At 37.0% G+C, this 17926-nt stretch overlaps 1 protein-coding gene across 5 annotated transcripts in view; it reads left to right on the forward strand.

Moving 5' to 3' along the window:
- Positions 1-17926, forward strand: part of RIMS1 (regulating synaptic membrane exocytosis 1) — a 717070-nt gene that overhangs the window by 238252 nt on the left and 460892 nt on the right. Inside the window, exon 1 of one of the 5 annotated variants that reach the window (XM_072642590.1) lies at positions 7716-7827. The exons of the other annotated variants lie outside the window; for them this stretch is intronic. The gene's annotated coding sequence lies outside the window, so the exon portion shown is untranslated. Of the gene's footprint in view, positions 1-7715; positions 7828-17926 lie in introns of those variants that run through there. 5 annotated transcript variants of the gene reach the window in all.

Consider the following 17926-nt stretch of genomic DNA (forward strand, 5'->3'; position numbering starts at 1 on the left):
TTTGCTTTGAGGAGAGAATAATATACATGCTCTATTGGGTATGGAAATCTGACTTACCCTACAGGAAAGTGGAAGGGGAAGGAGATAAGGGGGAGGGCAGGGATGATAAAAGGGAGAGAAGATTGGGAGAAGGGGTAATCAAGCAAACACTTTTGAGGAGGACAGCGTCAAAGGAGAGAATAGAATAAATAGAGGCAGGATAGATTGGAGGGAAATATAATTAGTCTTTCACAACATGACTATTATGGAAGTGTTTTGCATGGCTACATATGTATTACCTGTATCTAATTGCTTGCCTTCTCAGTGAGAGTGGATGGGGAGGGAGGAAAGGAGAGAATTTGGAACTCAAAGTTTTAAAAATGAAAGTTATTAATTGTTTTTACATGCAACTGAGAACAAAGATATACAGGCAATGGGTTATAGAAATCTGTCTTGCCCTACATGAAAATAGAAGAGGATAAGAGAAAGGATGCAGGATAAGTGATAGAAGGGAAGGCAGACTGGGAGAAGGGGTAATCAGAATGCACAACATCTTGGGGTTGGGGGAGGGGAAAGATGGGGAGAAAATTTGGAACTCAAAATCTTATGGAAATGAATGTTGAAAACTAAAAATAAATTAATTAATAAAAAGGGAAAATTTATTAGAAAATGGCAAACAAAGGAAAAGGACATATGTGTATAAAAATATAACAGCTCTTTTCTGGTGGCAAAGAATTAAAAAATTGAAGAGATCTCTATCAATTGAGGAATAGCTAAACAAATTGTGGTATGTGATTATGATGCAATACTATTGTGTCATAAGAAATGATGGGCAGGATGCTCTCAGAAAAACCTAGAAAGATTTACATGACGTGGATGCAAAGTGAAATGTACTTTGTACAAAATAACAGCAATATTGTAAGATGATCAGCTCAGGATGATTTGGCTATTCTCAGCAATACAAGAATCCAAGACAACTCTGAAGGACCATGATAAAAAATGCTATCTATCCCCAGAAAAAGAACTGATGGCATCTGAGTATAGATTGAAGCATACTTTTTTTTTTTTTACATTATCTCTTTGTGGTCTGTTTTCTTTCATAACATGGCTATTATGGAAATGTTTTGCATGACTGCACATGTATAACCTACATCAAGTTACTTGTTTTCTAAATGGATGGTGGGAGAGAAGAAGGAAGGGAGAGAATTTGGAACTCAACGTTTTGGAAACAAATGTTGCAAATCTCTTTTTGCATGTAACTTGGGGAAAAATTAAATACTAAATAAATTAAAAGAGATGCTCTCCCCACCAAAAAAAAAAATATTCACTAAATGAATCAGAGTTCAAAATCTTCACATATATTGAACACATTGAGCCATTTATGTGAACCAAATCATAGGAAATCTTTATGAAACTGCACATTTGATTTCTATCAGGGAGGTACAAAGTCCCATTGGATCATACAATTAAAACTTAAGAGCACCTTAGAGATCATTGACTCCAAACCCCTAATTTTAGGGGATGAGGAGGAAAGTAAGACAGAGAGGTTTAGGGACTTGTCCAAGGTCACACAGCTAGTAATTGAAGCAGGATTTAACCTCAGAGTATGAAATGGTAGGTGTAGTGCAAAGCACACTGGGCTTGACGTTGTCAGACAGCTAAGTCTCAATTCTGCCTCCAATGTTTACTAACTTTGTGGTCACCAAGTTATTTAAACCCTCTGAAGCTCAAGTGTTTCATATGTAAAATGGGAATGATAATAGCTATAGAACCTCATAGAAATGTTAAGAAGAACAAATGAGATAACGTATATAATGTGTTTCATAAAACCTTAAAACGTTATACAAATGTCAGATATTCTTATTGTTAGATTAAGTCATGCACCAAGATGCCATTGCTAAGGAATATACCGGAAACAAAGCTTCATTATATGGTTTTATTATATTACTATATAATTCTTTTGATGATATTAATTAGAATAGATACATGTTATATTATATAATGCTACTACTATATGCTTTTATTAACTAACATATAATATTATAAAGGGCATCTGTCACAGTAAATAGAGTGTCAGGCTGGAGGCAGGAAGACTCATCTTCCTGAGTTTAAAACTGGCCTCAGACACTCACTAGCTATGTGAGCCTGGGCAAAACAACTGATCCTTGTTTGCCTCAGTTTTCTCATCTGTAAAATGAGCTGAAGAAGGAAATGGCAAGCCACTCCAGTATCTTTGCCAAGAAAACACCAAATGGAGTTACAAAGAGTTGGGCATGACTGAAACAACTGAACAACAACAAATTATATCAAGTTATACACAAGCCTCTGACACCTGTGTAAGTCATGTAAAGGAGAGATGGCTGAATTTGCAAGTATGTGGTCAAAATACCTCAACAAACCTTTTTTTCTCTCCTTCAATTTTGTCCTTCTTTTCTCCTCCCTCCCTCCCCATTTTTAAAAGTATACAATACTTACTCATTTATATTGATTGATTTGTTATACTTTGACTGAAGATCATTCATCCTCAGACATGACTTTCGTATTTTTAGACTTTTATCACATCTTAGAATAATGGGCTTTTTCTTAGTTTAAGAAAATCTTACCTTTTTATGGGGAGAAAGTAAAGGAGGGGAATGGGGGTGCCCTGAATTCATGCTAGGCTCACTTAACTGGCTGAACTTGATTTCTTTCTTTTAGGGTGACTTGGAGATAAGATGGGCAACATAGACTAGATTCTACAGTTTATCTCTGAAAATGTTCCCTTTTAGAAGCTAATTGAGTCTTTTCAAGGCCTAATCCCTAGAGTGAGTGCAGTTGAAGAGACTGATATCCATCCCTTCTTAATCACATTCCTTTGGAATCCACTAGGTTCTAGCAATAATGCTGGCTTCTACCAACACTGAAGCTCCAGAATATTTACTCTTCTCTTGCCTGATTTGAAACTCTTCTCCCGTATCCCATCTCCTTAAGGTACTCCTTCTTCCCCAAAGTCTCACAGATGTAGATAGATAGACAGACAGAGATAGATGGATAGATAAATGGATAGATAGATAGATAGATAGATAGATAGATAGATATCCTTTATATCTGGAATCCACTCACTCCTTCCTTCTACCTTTGAATCCTTCAAGACATAGCTCAGGGGCCACTTATATGAAACCTTTCCTAACTCTCCTCTCTTACATAATAGTCCACTGCCTTCTGAATGAACCATTTATCCATTTTGTATCCAGTATACATGTAATTATATATGTCCATGTTTTCTTCCCCCATTAGAATGCAATTTCCTTGAATACAGAAACTTTTAAATTTTGTTCCTTATATCTCCAAAGCTTAGTACAGTTCCTGGAACATAATAAATGCTTAAGGAATACTTGTGGATTAAGAGATAGATTGATTGACTTGAGGACACATTTGACATGAGCCCTTTAGACATTCCCAAATACAGCACAATGCTACGAGGGTCCTTTCTACCTCTGCTAACAAAGTTTCTGACAAAGAAGTGGCACCTTAAGAGTTGATCCTCCTCATATATAATGGCATTACTGGCTAAGCATGTATACAAAGACGTTTTTAAAAGTTCTGTAGCAGATTTTATAAAGTGATGCTAAAATGGAAAGAAGGTAGTGGAAGCAGTTGGTTGCTGATATGCTGTCTCAACTGAGGCAATGTTCTAGCCTCCTAATGGTAAATCTCTTTTCTGTTTGACTTTTGATTGTCATAAAGGGACATATCCTTTGTCTGTCAAATGAATTCTGCCATTTCAGGCATATGGCTTTTATCTAATTTTTTTGTATTTGGAAATTCAGTGGCTGCATCTGTGTGTGGAGTTGATTTAAAAGGCTTATTTTTATTTATTTATTTAGGATTTATACCTCCCAACTTCCAAAAGGATTTGAGACAGCTTACAAGATAAACGTAATGGAAAGTAAGCCAAGGATAAAACCAGTAGAGACATAGTTTATAGTGCACAGAACAAGGGAAATAATACTCTCTAATAAAAATACATTGTACTCTTTGCTAGTCAGGCCACATAAAGAACAACGTGTTCACTCTTGGGCTTCTCTTTTTAATGGGAGGAATTAGCAAAACACATCGTTTTTGTTTTTTTTTTTGTCTTTGTATTATCAGTGCCTAGTACAGTGCCTTGCAAATTGTGGATGCTTAAGGATTTATTTCTGGATTGCATTAGGTTTGATTTCAGAAAAGATTAAGCAAGCTAATAAGGAGACTTGAAATTCTACCTAATGGAAAACAGTTAAAGGAAGAAAGAATGTTTAGCCTAAAAAAGAGAACACCTAAAGAAGACATTATAACTGCGACCATGGCTGAAATATATAGGAAAACAGATTTTGTGCCAATATGATCATGAACCTTTTTTTAAAAATTTTACATTTAGAGAAGTGTTGGAATAGGTAGTGAGTGAGCTCACTACCACTGGAAAACAAAACTAGATCACTTCAACTCAGGGATGTTGCGGAACAGAATCCTCAATTAGATGATAAGTTGAATTAATAAACTCGTTTCCAACTCTGAGATTCTGTGACTCTATGATCAAAAGAGACAGAGTAGACATTAAAAGGAACTGGAATAGAATTAGTTGCTATGATCAGGAACTGGATTTGGCATTAAATGATCTGGCTGCTATGGCAAAAAGAAAAAAATGTGACAATTTTGATTTTCTCATAACAGAATGCATTCATTCATTTACAGAGACAAACTTTTTCAACTAATCTCAAGCAGTAAATTATTCTCCTATTTATTATGTAAAGAATATTAGTAACAGGTTGTCAATGTGTTTATTTATTTTTGGGGGGCAAACACAGAAATTCTGACCAAACATATGATCCTTCTCTAATCCTTTCTGAAGGCATTAGAAGGAGTTAAGGGGGATGATCCCTAATTTCTAAGCCCTTTGTCATTTGGTTTTTGACCAAACCAATCTACAGAAACTATTCCAATTGCTCCTTTTGATACTTTCTGAGTGTCCCTCCTCCTTGGCCTGTATTGCATCTTTTGAAACTGTTAAAAAACAGTCTCTTTCACATTCTTCCTTGGCTTCATGTCATTACTCTTATGTGGATCTTCTTCTACCTCTCTGACTGTTCTTTCTTAGTCTCCATTGTTGGATCATCACCCATCTTCAACCCATTCAGAATAAGCATTCTCTCTCTCTCTCTCTCTCTCTCTCTCTCTCTCTCTCTCTCTCTCTCTCTCTCTCTCTCTCTCTCTCTCTCTCTCTCTCATCTTCTGTCTCTTTTCTCCTCCTTCTGCTCCTTCTCTTTCCTTTTCTCTGTCACTCTCTTCTCTCTCTCTCTGTCTCCCTCCCCCCCCCCACTTCTCTCAATTCTCTCAACCTCTAAAAGGATCTACACAGATGACTAACTAATGTCTAAATGGGGCATCTCTGACTGTTGGGTCACTCCATCTGGAAATTTGGCTACTTTTAAAACTGACTGTGTCACAACAAAATTTACCATCTTTCACCTAAAACTTCTTCAGATTTTCCTATTTCTTTTGAAGAAACCACTATCCTCCCATATGACTGAATTTATAACTTTTCCTTCTTGCCTCTTCCCTCTCCCTGATCATATCAGTTAACAGATCCCAAATGTTGTGGATTCTAGCTCCACAACATATTTTATATACATCTCCTTTCTACTCATATGGCTATCATTATAATTTAAAGGCCCTCATCCTGCTCTCAGCTCTTCTCCCAACCTTGGTGTCTGGATATTCTGATGCAGCTACATCACTGAGACAAGATGGCAAAGGTCAGAGTCAATGAATTTGGTCATGTTTGGCACTTGATTACTAGAGCTGCATTTATCTCAGGCCAAATGGATGTTGAGTCAATCAATGACCCCTTCATTGACCTCAACTACATGGTTTATATGTTCCAATATGATCCTACCCATGCCAAGATCAGACACTATCAAAACAGAATGGAAAACTAGTAATTAACTGAAAAGCCATTACTCTCTTCAGGAGCATGATCCCATCAATATTAAGTGAGAAGATGCTAGAACCAAAAAGAAGAAAAGTCCACTGGTATATTTACCACCATGGAAAAGGTGAGAGCACATTTGAAAGGTAGAGCAAGGCATGCCATTAACTCTACTCCTTTTGCTAATGCCTCTCTTTTATGATAAAAGGGAACCATGAAAAATATGATAATTGCCTTTAGGTTCCCAGTAATGCCTCCTGAACCACCAAGTTTTTGATTCCCCTGATCAAGGTCATTTATAACATCTTTTCCATTGTGAAAGTCTCATAACCTTAGTCTGTGCCATTACCAATACCCAAAATACATTCATGATCTTTCTAGCACTTTGTAGCATGTTGGGCACAGTGATGCCTAATATCTCATCTCTGCTTCCACTGGTGCTGCTGAGGCTACAAGTAAAGTTATTCCTGAGTTAAATGGGAAGCTTACAGGCCTTTTATGTTCCTACTTTCCATGTATATGTTGGGAATCTGACCTATTATCAGGAGAAACCTGAAAAATAGAATGACACCAAGAAAGTGGTGAAGAAGTGAAGAAAGCATCAGAGGCTCCTTGAAGAGCATCTTGAGCTACACAGAGGACCAGGTCATATCCTTTGAATTTAACAGTGATACCTATTCATCTGCCTTTGATGCTGGCATTGGCATTGCCTTCAATGACCATTTTGTCAAGCTAATTTCCTAGTATAACAATGAGCATGATCATAGCAACTGTATGTTGTCTTTCATGCCTCCGAAGAATAAAGTGGAAAACCATACATCTTCATCCCCAGCAAAAAAAGGAGTTCCTTCGTAGGGAGGTATGTATCACTAACCTATTTCCTTATGCTGATGAGCTCACATCCCATTCATAGTCCTTGCCCAAGGCACTCCTATAATAGGGGGATAAGTATAGAGTTCTGTGTCGTGTACCATCAGCAAAGTCACTATATTCAGTGCAAAAAAAAAAAAAGTCCCTCATCTTTGTCCTAATGGAATAGCTTTTGGATTTGTCTTCCTGCTTCCTCTCTCTTTCCATTTCAATAAACCTTCCATACAGCTGCTAAATTAATCATCCTAATGCATAGGTCTCACCATGTTACTTTCCTGTTAAGTAAATTTAAGTGGTTCTCTATTGCATCTAGAGTAAAACACAATCTTCTCAGCCTTGTGTTTAAGGCCTTCCACAAGCCGGCTGCAAGCTACCTTTCTGGGCTTCTTCACGTTGTTGTCCAAAGGGTCTATTTTCCAACCAAGATAGGTTAATGGATGCTTGGTGGCCATTGATTTGTACATGTAAACCACAATACAAATATAAATGTGTGTATCTTTTTTATTTTGGGGGGGAAATTGGGATTTGATTCCATGGTAACCCAAACATACCAGGCTCACTCAGTAATATAGACATAAAATCACAGGTACTGATGTATTAACTGATGAATGCTGAATTGTTGAATGATATCTTGCCACCTTCTGAGCAAATGGTTGATTGCCAGATTCCATGGCTAAGTGTGAAGAAGAAAGGAAATTCCCCTGCTCTGCACAAAGGGATGAGGAGGGAGGTTCTTCTACTACTGATATCTCGCCCATACTTGGTGAGAGGATAACAAGGTATTAATGCCTCATTAACACATTAAAACTTCATCATCTGTGATTATATACAGTGTTTATATCAACTGAGCTGAGTGAGATAATCAAATCCCTTCTCCATTACACTAATGTAAACTATTGCTACTTATTTTCAATTCAGGTACTACCTTCTTATGCAAAATGAAGTCGTGACCATTAAGCCAGTCCATGCAGTTAGACCATCAGCTCTCCTATGAGAGAGAGAGAACAAGGGACAGCTTGAAATACAGGAAGGTAGGAGATAGTTTGTTGAGCTATCAGGTGAAAGCTGAGATGAAGTTTAGATACCATTAATTCCAGGAAGCCTTTCTTCACACTCGTCTCATTGTCTTTCTGCTTTCTTAAACGGCCCTATATCATACATATTTGTGACCATATTTTCTTTAGTAAAATATAAATGCCTTGAGTCGCAATGGTTTTGTTCTAGTATTTGAACCCCAATACCAAATACAAATCCTTTCATAAAGCACAATTTTTGTTGAATTGAATAATGAAAAGAACATGGCAGCTATAATCATGAGAGTCTAGAGTTTAAATCCCACCTCAGACATGCATGAAACAGAGTACTCTGCTAGGCTCTAATGATAAAGGAAAAAATGTCTCTCCCTTCAAGGATCTTACATTTTGTGAAATTTTCATTTTCATCTATAAAATGGTGACCATAATGCCTGTAGATCTGTCTTGCAGAGTTATCATGAAGGTCTAATGAGATAATGTATATAAAAAGTATCATTGAATCCTTAAAGTGCTTTATAATTTCAACTGTTTATTATTGGAAGGAAGTTGAAACTCAATCCAGTCATTTCTTGGTGGGAGATCATAAATGAGATGATGTGGTTTAGGTTCTTTTCTTCCTTCTCATCTAACTTAATTCAGTAAATGAACTTCAATACTGTAAAATATATGGGTAGCTAACATGCATCTCTCTAATATCTGGAAGTTTTGCCAGAAAGCGGTTTGCAGCCAATACATTCTCTAACAAGTATTCTAAGTACAAATACCCACTGTTGTTGGCTAAAATAAGAAGCATATATTTTAAATACAAGATGTAAGTTGACCATAGTTGTCATTCTATTATGAAAATTTAAGAGCAGGTCTCACCAAGGGAAAAAAAACCAATCTAATTCAACATAGGTGCTCATAGGTAGAGCCTGAAATTTCCTCATCAAGGGGCTTTGAATTTCCTCAAGCACACATATTGGTTCCAAAACTTAGTTTTTTGTGTCTATAATAAGGAATAAAATGCATTAATTACCAGGGTCTTTAGGGAAGGTGTTACCAGCCTCATTCATAAAAAAAAAAAAGTCATTAAAAGACTAACAAAGACAAGAGGAGTTGAGGGGGAAAAGCAGTTACCTTACAGAATATAGTAAAACCATAAAATAGCAGAGATAGAATGATCAAGAGATTGGCAAACATGACTGAATTACCTAGGCTTGTATATTTATACATAAAAAAGCTGACGCCCAGAGATGCAAAGTTGCCCACAGTCATATGGACTGTTTGGTTGTTGTCTTTTCAGTTAATTGTATCTGACTCTTCATGACCCCTTTTGGGGTTTACTTGGCAAAATTAGTGGAGTGGTTTGCCATTTCCTTCTTGAGCTCATTTTATAGATGAGGAAACTAAGCCAAACCAAGTAAAATGACTTGCTTAAGGTCACATAGTAAGTGTCTAACATCAAATTTGAATTCAGGTCTTTCTGATTCCTGGCCCAATAGTTTAGTAAGATTTACATTACACCATTCTGAAAAGACACTGGATGACAAATTCAGGATTCAGCAAGATCCTGACCAAATAAAGCACTGGGAAGAAACAGTTAAGATGGAATTCAGTAGAAATAAATGTAAAACTGATTTTAAAAAACCAACTTTACAAATACAATAGAAGAGGTACTGTTAGCACTTTGTCTGAGAAAAATCTGGGAGTTCAATGGACTACAAGCTCAATGAGAGTCAGAAGTGTGGTCTGGCAGCCCAAAGAAACTAACTCAATTTTGGCTGTATTAGAAGAGGCATAGATTTCAAGGTTAAGAAGTTGATAGTTCCTCTCTACTCTGCCCTTGTCAGATCTCACTTAGAGCATTATGTCTAGTTCTCAGTGCTACAGTTTAAAAAGAACATAGATAAACAAAACAATATACTATAGGAGGGCAACCCGGATGCTGAAAGATCTTGAGTCAGTATCGTTTGAGTATCAGCTGATTGCATGGGGACATTTAGTTTGGAGACAAGAAGACTCAGGAGAGACATGATAGTTGTCTTCAAGTATCTGATTCAAATATCACATGAATGAGGGCTTATTCTTGTTGTATCTGGCCCCAGAGAGCAGAACCAGGAGATCATAAAAACCAGAAATCATTTGCAACCAGAAATTTGCCATGCATTTAGGTTGATGTCAAGTAGTAAATCTTTACCATTAGTATTGTTCAAATATGGAATGGGTTGTGCCAATAAGTGATGGGTTTCTTCTTCATAGAGGTTTTCCAGGAGAGTCTGGATGAATACTTGCAAAGTATATATTGTCATGGGCATTTCTTTTGAGTGTAAGTTTGACTATATGACTTCTGAGGTCCTTCTCAATCCTCAAATTCTCTGATTTTGCAAACATTTGATTATTCTATGAGCACTAATCGTGTTAAACTGGAGATGTCAATTAGCCTTACTTTTTAAAATATTTTTTCCGGACTAGAGCTCTGGATTTAGGCAACTAGGTGATAGAGGGGATAGAGCTTGGATAGATTTGGAGTCAGAAAGATCTGAGTTCAAATCCTGACTCAGACACTTACTATCTCTGAAACCCTCAGCAAATCACTTGATGTTTCAGTTTTAATTTCCTTCATCTGTAAAATGGAGATAATAACTTCATCAACCTCACAGGGTCATCTTGAGTATCAAATTAGAAAATATATGTAAAACACTTTAGAAACTTTAAAGTATTATTCTAAATTAATTAAATTAAGCCAAATTCATATTAGCTGTTATATTATTATTATTATTGCCTCTGATATCATTGGTGTAGGCAACTTCCCATGGTGAAATTCTCTCTAATAATGCAGTTTGCTATTTGTTCTATGACCCATAGTTTTAGTTCCTTAGAGATACTGAGAGGTTCAGCACTGTATCCAGGGTCACACAGATGGTAACATGAGAGAGATGAGGCTTAAATCCTGCTTTCTTGATTCCAAAGTTGGCTCTCAATCCACTACACCTCAAAGGCTCTCAGATTATCTAATTGTGTCTTTTAACTAATCAGTAATATGGTGTAATTTGTTGCAAACAAAACTTCCTATCAGAGGCTTGTACTATTACTACTTTTTCAGCCTTCTTAAATTCATATTTTCCCATTTAAAATTCATGGTTGTCATTTGAGATCACAGACAAAAGCCAGCCCCTATTAAAAAATATTCGTATGATTTTGGCATATTTCCATGAGGTAGACTTAATCATTTTGAAAAATTTAATCACATTGATTTAACCTTGATTATTGTCATTCTTAACAACTCATTGAGAAGTTGATTATACCATAGGAAAGAAGGATAATATGCTTATAAAATGTCACCATTCTCATTGAGGTCATAATCATCTCAAACCTAGAGGATTAAAATGGTCTCTTTGATCTCTGTATCTAGTATCTCCTCCTCCAAACTTATTTTGAAACTATTTTCAGATTAAGCTTCCTAAAGAACCACTATGGTTATATCATAACCCTGCTGAAGGACATTAGTGCTTCTCATTGCCTAGTAGATAAAGTGGTATCTTTAAAAAGTGGAAGAAAAGGGAAGAGAAGGAAAAGAAGAAAAGGAGAGACAAAGAAAGAGAGAAGAAGAGAGGAAGGAAATGAGGAGGAGAGGGAGGGAGAGAAAAAAGAAAAGACATAAGGAAGAATGAAGGAATTTTTGTCTCAAACAGATTTGCGTAAATCTGGTTGAGAAACCTTCTGAGACACAGATCTTGACGGGTTTATTTGCCTGTTCATTAGGAGGAGGATATATGTGTGTATTTAAAATATTGGTTTTTTTTAAAAAAAGTCTGATTATCTAGAACTCTAGAGCTTTTTGTATAATCAAATATTTAACATTCCTGTTTAATCTTCTGTCAGTAATTACACTGAGGTGGTTTATTCTTAATAGCTCCTACCTAACTAAATTCTGAAAGGATTTCTAAGATACTCTTGATATCTTTCTCTGTAGGATCATTATTCAGTACTATTCAAGTCAATACAATAAGACAGTTCTTATTTTGATTAGCATAATGTGCTTATAAATTTTAAACTGATAGGATTAAATGTGGAATTTGAGATCTAGGTTTGTTTTGCCAAAAAAAAAAGCAGATTTATATATATATATATATATATATATATGTATAACAGTTTTATTACAAGATATTTTTCATTTTTGTTTTTTGCTTTGTGGTTAATTCAAATCATTTAAATTTTTTATTGTTATAACCTTCCAGATAGATCATTAGATTAAAAATTACAGTAGTATTGTATTGTGATGTAAAGAACACTGACCCTGGAGTCCTAAGACCTTGTTTCAAATCCTTTTTATCTTCTAAATCATGTCTGATTGGGAGATCTACCTGGATGACTATGATCAGTCAACATTTTTAAGCACTTTCTAGAGCAGATAGGAGGCACAGTGGTTAGAGTACAGGACTTGGAGTCAGGAAGACCTGAGTTCAAATCAGACCTCAGCACTTACCAGCTGTGTGACTCTGGGCAAGTCACTTAACCCTGTTTACCTCAGTTTATCTCATTTGTAAAATGAGCTGGAGAAGGGAATGGCAGACCATTCCAGTATCATTGCCAAGAAAACCTGGAAATGGGTCACAAAGAGTTGGACATGACTGAAAACAACTGAACAACAAAATATAAGAAACTGTGCTGGCAAGGATGATACAAAGATTAAATTAAGCCATCTCTGCCTTCTGAAATTTTATATTCTTTAGGGAACAATAATATTTATGCATGCAAGTATTTATAGGATAAATATAAGGTATTTGAGAAGGGAATTTCTAGCATGCAGTAGAGTTTCTAGAAAATAAAATTATTTAGTCTTATGCCACAGTTTCCTCATCTGTAAAATAATGGGATTAGACTACTAGATTGTAAGGTCCTTGAGAGCAGTTATTGCCTTTCTTTGTATTCTCAGTGTGTAACACAGTGCCTGGCATATAGCAGGCACTTAATAAATGCTGATTGACTTGGTTTGACTTGACTTGGACTGAATACTATCTAAGGTCTTTTCTAGCTCTAAATCTAGATCCCATGATCATTTGAATTCAGTTCAACTGGCATTTGTTCATTAAGTGTCTTCTATGAGTACAAGACCATATTAGACCCTGAGTCTAAAGATGTTAAAAAAAAAAAAAGCCGAATACATTCCCTTTTTTATCAGAAGACATGTATTCCAATCCTTAGCTGGGTCACCTTGAGTAATCATTTAATGGTGATAGCACCCTTCCCCTCTTTCCTTATCAGAAAAAATGGTGAAAGAAGTTAATCTAGATGAAAGAAAGGGCAAGAGATTAAACATTTACATAGTGCTAGGGGTTAAGCATTTATATGGTACCCACCATGGGTCAGGGGATAAGAATTTATATAGTGCCTACTATATGTGGTACTGGGCTAGGAATTTGTGATAGAGATTATCTCATTTGATCCTCACAACAATCCTGTGAGGCAGATGCTATTATAACCTCCATTGTACAGTTGAGGAAATTGAGGCAAACAGAGGTTAAATGACTTTCCTATGGCCACACAGTTAGTCAACATCTGAAGGAAGGTTTGAACTCAGGTGCTCCTGATTCCAGGTCCAGCATTTTATCTGCACCCACCTGGGTGCCTATGAATGCGAAGTTCTTTTCTTCTAAAACGCCTGCCCTCATGGAGCTTATGTGCCATTGATGGATGAGATAGGGAACAGATCACTATAAAAGAAAGTAGAAAATGATGCAGTACATAGGAAAGGGCAGACAGAATGGCCTGAGAAATTCAAGAAGAGAGGAAATACATCTAGTTGGATATATTAAGAATAAGCCAAAACTGGACCTTGTATGAAGTAAGTGTTGATTGGACAAATATAGAAGCAGGGGTTAGAGGCACAGCTAATTCTAGGCATGAGATTAGTATATGCCAAATTAAACATGGGAGAGAGTATGCTAAGCTAGAGGAATAGCAAATAGTTTGGTTTGGCCAGAGCGTGGGGTGTATGGAAGGAATTGCTCTTGAGGAAAGATTGTAGTGAGCCAAATTGTAGTGATCCTTAAATATCTGCTTAAAGAATTTTATATTTTATACATTGGGGCATGGAGAGCTGCTACTAGTTTTTTAGTAAGGCAAATACATGGTTAACTTAGATATCAGGAATGACTGACTGACTATGCATTTGTTTTATCAAGTCCTTTCCTTCCCTTTCCTTTCCTTTCCTTTCCTTTCCTTTCCTTTCCTTTCCTTTCCTTTCCTTTTCCTTTTCCTTCCCTTTTCCTTCCCTTTTCCTTCCCTTTTCCTTCCCCTTCCCTTCCCTTCCCTTCCCTTCCCTTCCTTTCCCTTCCTTTCCCTTTCCTTTCCTTTCCTTTCCTTTCCTTTCCTTTCCTTTCCTTTCCTTTCCTTTCCTTTCCTTTCCTTTCCTTTCCTTTCCTTTCCTTTCCTTTCCTTTCCTTTCCTTTCCCTTTTCCTTTTCCTTTTCCTTTTCCTTTCCTTTTTCTTCCCTTTTCCTTCCCCTCCCCTTCCCTCCCCTCCCCTCCTTCTTTCTCATCTCTCCTAAAACCTTAGACCCCATGAACTCTGGCCCCTTTTGGCTTACAGTGAATGTCAATATTAGCAGTTTCTCTTTGAAATAACAACCCTGAGGCTCCTGCCCCTCTGAGCATGATTCATCTATTTATTTATTTATTTTTCTTTTCTATTAAAGGGGCCATCCCCCTGACTACTTTTTAAAGAGGCCTGTTCACTGAATGTGCATTGCCTCACTTTAAGTGAACACCTGAAAAGGCCTTAGCCTAAAAGTCCAAGGTCTCCCAGTGCATCCTGGGTCATCTCCAGTCATCCTGATGAATATCTGGTCACTGGATCCAGATGGCTCTGGAGGAGAAGTGAGGCTGATGACCTTTCACAGCCCTCCCTCACTCAAAACAAAGTCAAGTACAAGACATATCATCATTTCTCTGATGTCATGGTCTTCTTTGAAAATGAAGGACAAGCACAGCCAACAACCATCAAGAACTTGCTCTGTGCCAAGCATTGTGGAAATGAAGGGAATACAATTACGACAAAAGAAAAATCTTGGTCCTCAAGGAGTTTACATTCTGATAGAAAATACATATTCCAAGGAATGGTGGTTAAAGACTGTTGTTCTGGTCAGAGAAATCACAGGATTGTAAGAGGAGTAATGGGACAGTTAACATGTCCATTCCATCAAAAGACAGCCAAAAAGGCAGTAGAGGAAATATCCATGGCAGTATGACATAGAGATGGTCACAGAACACTCTAAGTGCACCAGGGTGAATCAGCTATGGTCACTCTCACCAGTCAGAAATCATGAGGGTGGGAGCTGGAATGCTAGTAAGAAGGTTAGCCTAGAGCAAGAGGAAAGATTTAGAATGGAGTGCAAAAGGGAGAAGCTAGAACCAAATAGACCAAGTATGAGGTAATTTTTCATTTGAGGAGCAATGAGAATCAGAAATGTGGTAGAGGTAGTGAGACTGAATGGAAATGTAGACACACTGGAAATTCTTCCTAGGCTTAGTGGCTCTAACAACATTTTCTTTAGTCTGGCAAACTAGCTGCTGGTTGGTTCTGGCATATAGTAATAGCTTAGCAAATACTTGTTGACTGTCTGATTAACTGGTCATCCACTGTTGTTACACTATCTTTCCTATTCTTCATCCATCTTTCTCTGTTTTTTCCTTCCTTCCTTCCTTCCTTCCTTCCTTCCTTCCTTCCTTCCTTCCTTCCTTCCTTCCTTCCTTCCTTCTCCCCCCATCTCTGTCTCTGTCTCTGTCTCTCTCTCTCCTATTTCTCCTTTTGCCTACCTAGGAAAATGAAGTGGGTAGCCCATTACTATCCTTGTTTGTTTCAGTCACAGTAGGGAAATTGTAGTGATTTCTATATTGAACTGTGGTTGGGATGGAGAAGAATATGGCAGGTAGAGAACCATTATAGACATGAACTTAGTACTATCCAGACTTAAATATTGCCTCAGACACTTTATTGGATGTTTGACCCTGGGTAAATAACTTTGCTGTTTCCCAATTTTCTCATCTGAAAATGAGGGGATTGGACAGCCTTTAAGGTCCTTTCCATCTTTAAATCTCTGACCTCATGACTTTTAATTTTACTATGGTCACTGTTGGCAGGGCAGTACATGGAACCCCCTCTCCTATCAGTCCTTCCTCTAAGTGTCTCTTACGACTGATTCTCCCACAAAATGGCACCTGATACCTGAAAACAGATTTTAAAGAAGTTCAACATATGTATTTATAAAGCCCAAGCAAAAATGTTTGGCACATTTGAATCTGTTACCAGAAATTCCACGAGATTTATAATATAACATTTTTTAAATTTTTCCCCAGGAGGCAATCTTTAATTGTTTTTAAAGACAGAAATGATTGCATTCTCATAAATATATTCATTACAAAGTCTGTAAATATAATTATTCAGAACAACCATGTCAGCAAGAGCACTAGAGACAGTTTCTTTTGACCTTTTACTGAGAAGATAAAAGAGTTCCTTTCATATGGGCACTCCCAATATCATCTTGGTTACAACATACTGGGAAGCTATGGCAAGCAAATGAATTTATACAATGTCCAATAAGACATTTTGTCCCCTTCCAGAAACATTTTTATTTACTTGCATCTTAACTCTGTTCTAATTACCAGTTTTATTCTATTCTAAGCATATAGAGATCAGGAATAATGATGGCTCATAACTCTGAGCCTAAGCACAGGGACAGCAATTAAGCTTTCTATCCAGATGGCATAGGATCATAGATTTAGAACTTGAATGAATGGTAGAGGCCATCTAATCCAATCCTTTCACTTTATAGATGAGGAAACAAAAACTTGAAAGTTAAATGACTTGTCCAAGGTCATACAGGTTGTATGTGGCACAACTGGGATTTGAGTCTGAGTTCTCTGATTCTATCTCCAGATCTTTCTACTGAACCACACTGGGCAAAAATGGGACTTGAACTCAGGTCTCTGACTCAAAATCTCAATCATTTCACTGAACCACATTGGGAAAATTGGTGTGACAGTTTTCTCCTCATATCCCTCTCTGAGCCATGATTTAACAGTTCCCTACTTCTCTCTATCTAGTTTAAAAATGTTATTTGGATCAGAAAAATATTTGTTTTATGTTCATGTATGACCAATAAGGACAGTGATGATGATAATAATGAAGACCTATCATTTATATAGCGATTTATAGTTCACTATATAGTTACATATATTGTCACATTTAATCCTCACAAAAGCCATGTGTGGTAGTAGTTATTATTATCCTTATTGTACAGATGAAGAAATTGAGCTTTAGGGGTTAAGTGCCTGTAATGGTAATTTAAATGGGAAGATCTTTTCCATTCATTAATAGGCCCACGTGACCTGCTTAAGTCGCCTGGAAGCCTAAGTCACATGACTGTGAGTCACATGAAGCCTGTGTTGGGAAGAGTTTGCTGAAGGGGTAGAACAGGAAAGTTGGAACAGGAAGAGGTAGAGCTAGAGTAGAGTTGAGAGAAGATTTGATCAGAGTATTCAGAACTGAAGGATGCAGGCAAGCAGTCAGCTGGCTACTGTGAGTGAGAGAGCTTGTTTGTGATTTTGTGTAAGGGAGCTGGTTTGTGAGAAGCCTACTGGGGGGAAGGCTTGGGGATGGTGTTGCTCTCTGTATTGTTATTGTTTATAGATTTTGATGGATTTGCCTTTCTCACATCTGAATAAGTGTTTTGGTTTTGTCTTCCATGTGGAGAGTCTGTTGTATTTCATAATTCAGAATTGTGTGGGATATTCACGACTGCCATAAGCACTATGAATATCACATTGATACCACAGTGCCTTATTTGCCCAGGGTCACACAGCTAGTAAGTACCTGATGCAGGTCTTGATTCCAAATCCAGTGCTCCATATATTATACTACCTTCCTATCTCAGGAAACAACCTGGTTGGTTACTTGGTGTGGCAGCTACAGTGCTACAGTCAAGATTTGAATTGTAAACCTGCCTCAGTTAATTACTATCTGTTTGACCCTGCTGTCATTTAAGTTCTCTTAGCCTCACCTTCCTCATCTAAAAGATGGAAATAATATCATTTTAATTATAATAATAGCACCT

The sequence above is a fragment of the Notamacropus eugenii genome, chromosome 2, assembly GCF_028372415.1.
Source record: "Notamacropus eugenii isolate mMacEug1 chromosome 2, mMacEug1.pri_v2, whole genome shotgun sequence".
Taxonomy (NCBI): domain Eukaryota; kingdom Metazoa; phylum Chordata; class Mammalia; order Diprotodontia; family Macropodidae; genus Notamacropus; species Notamacropus eugenii.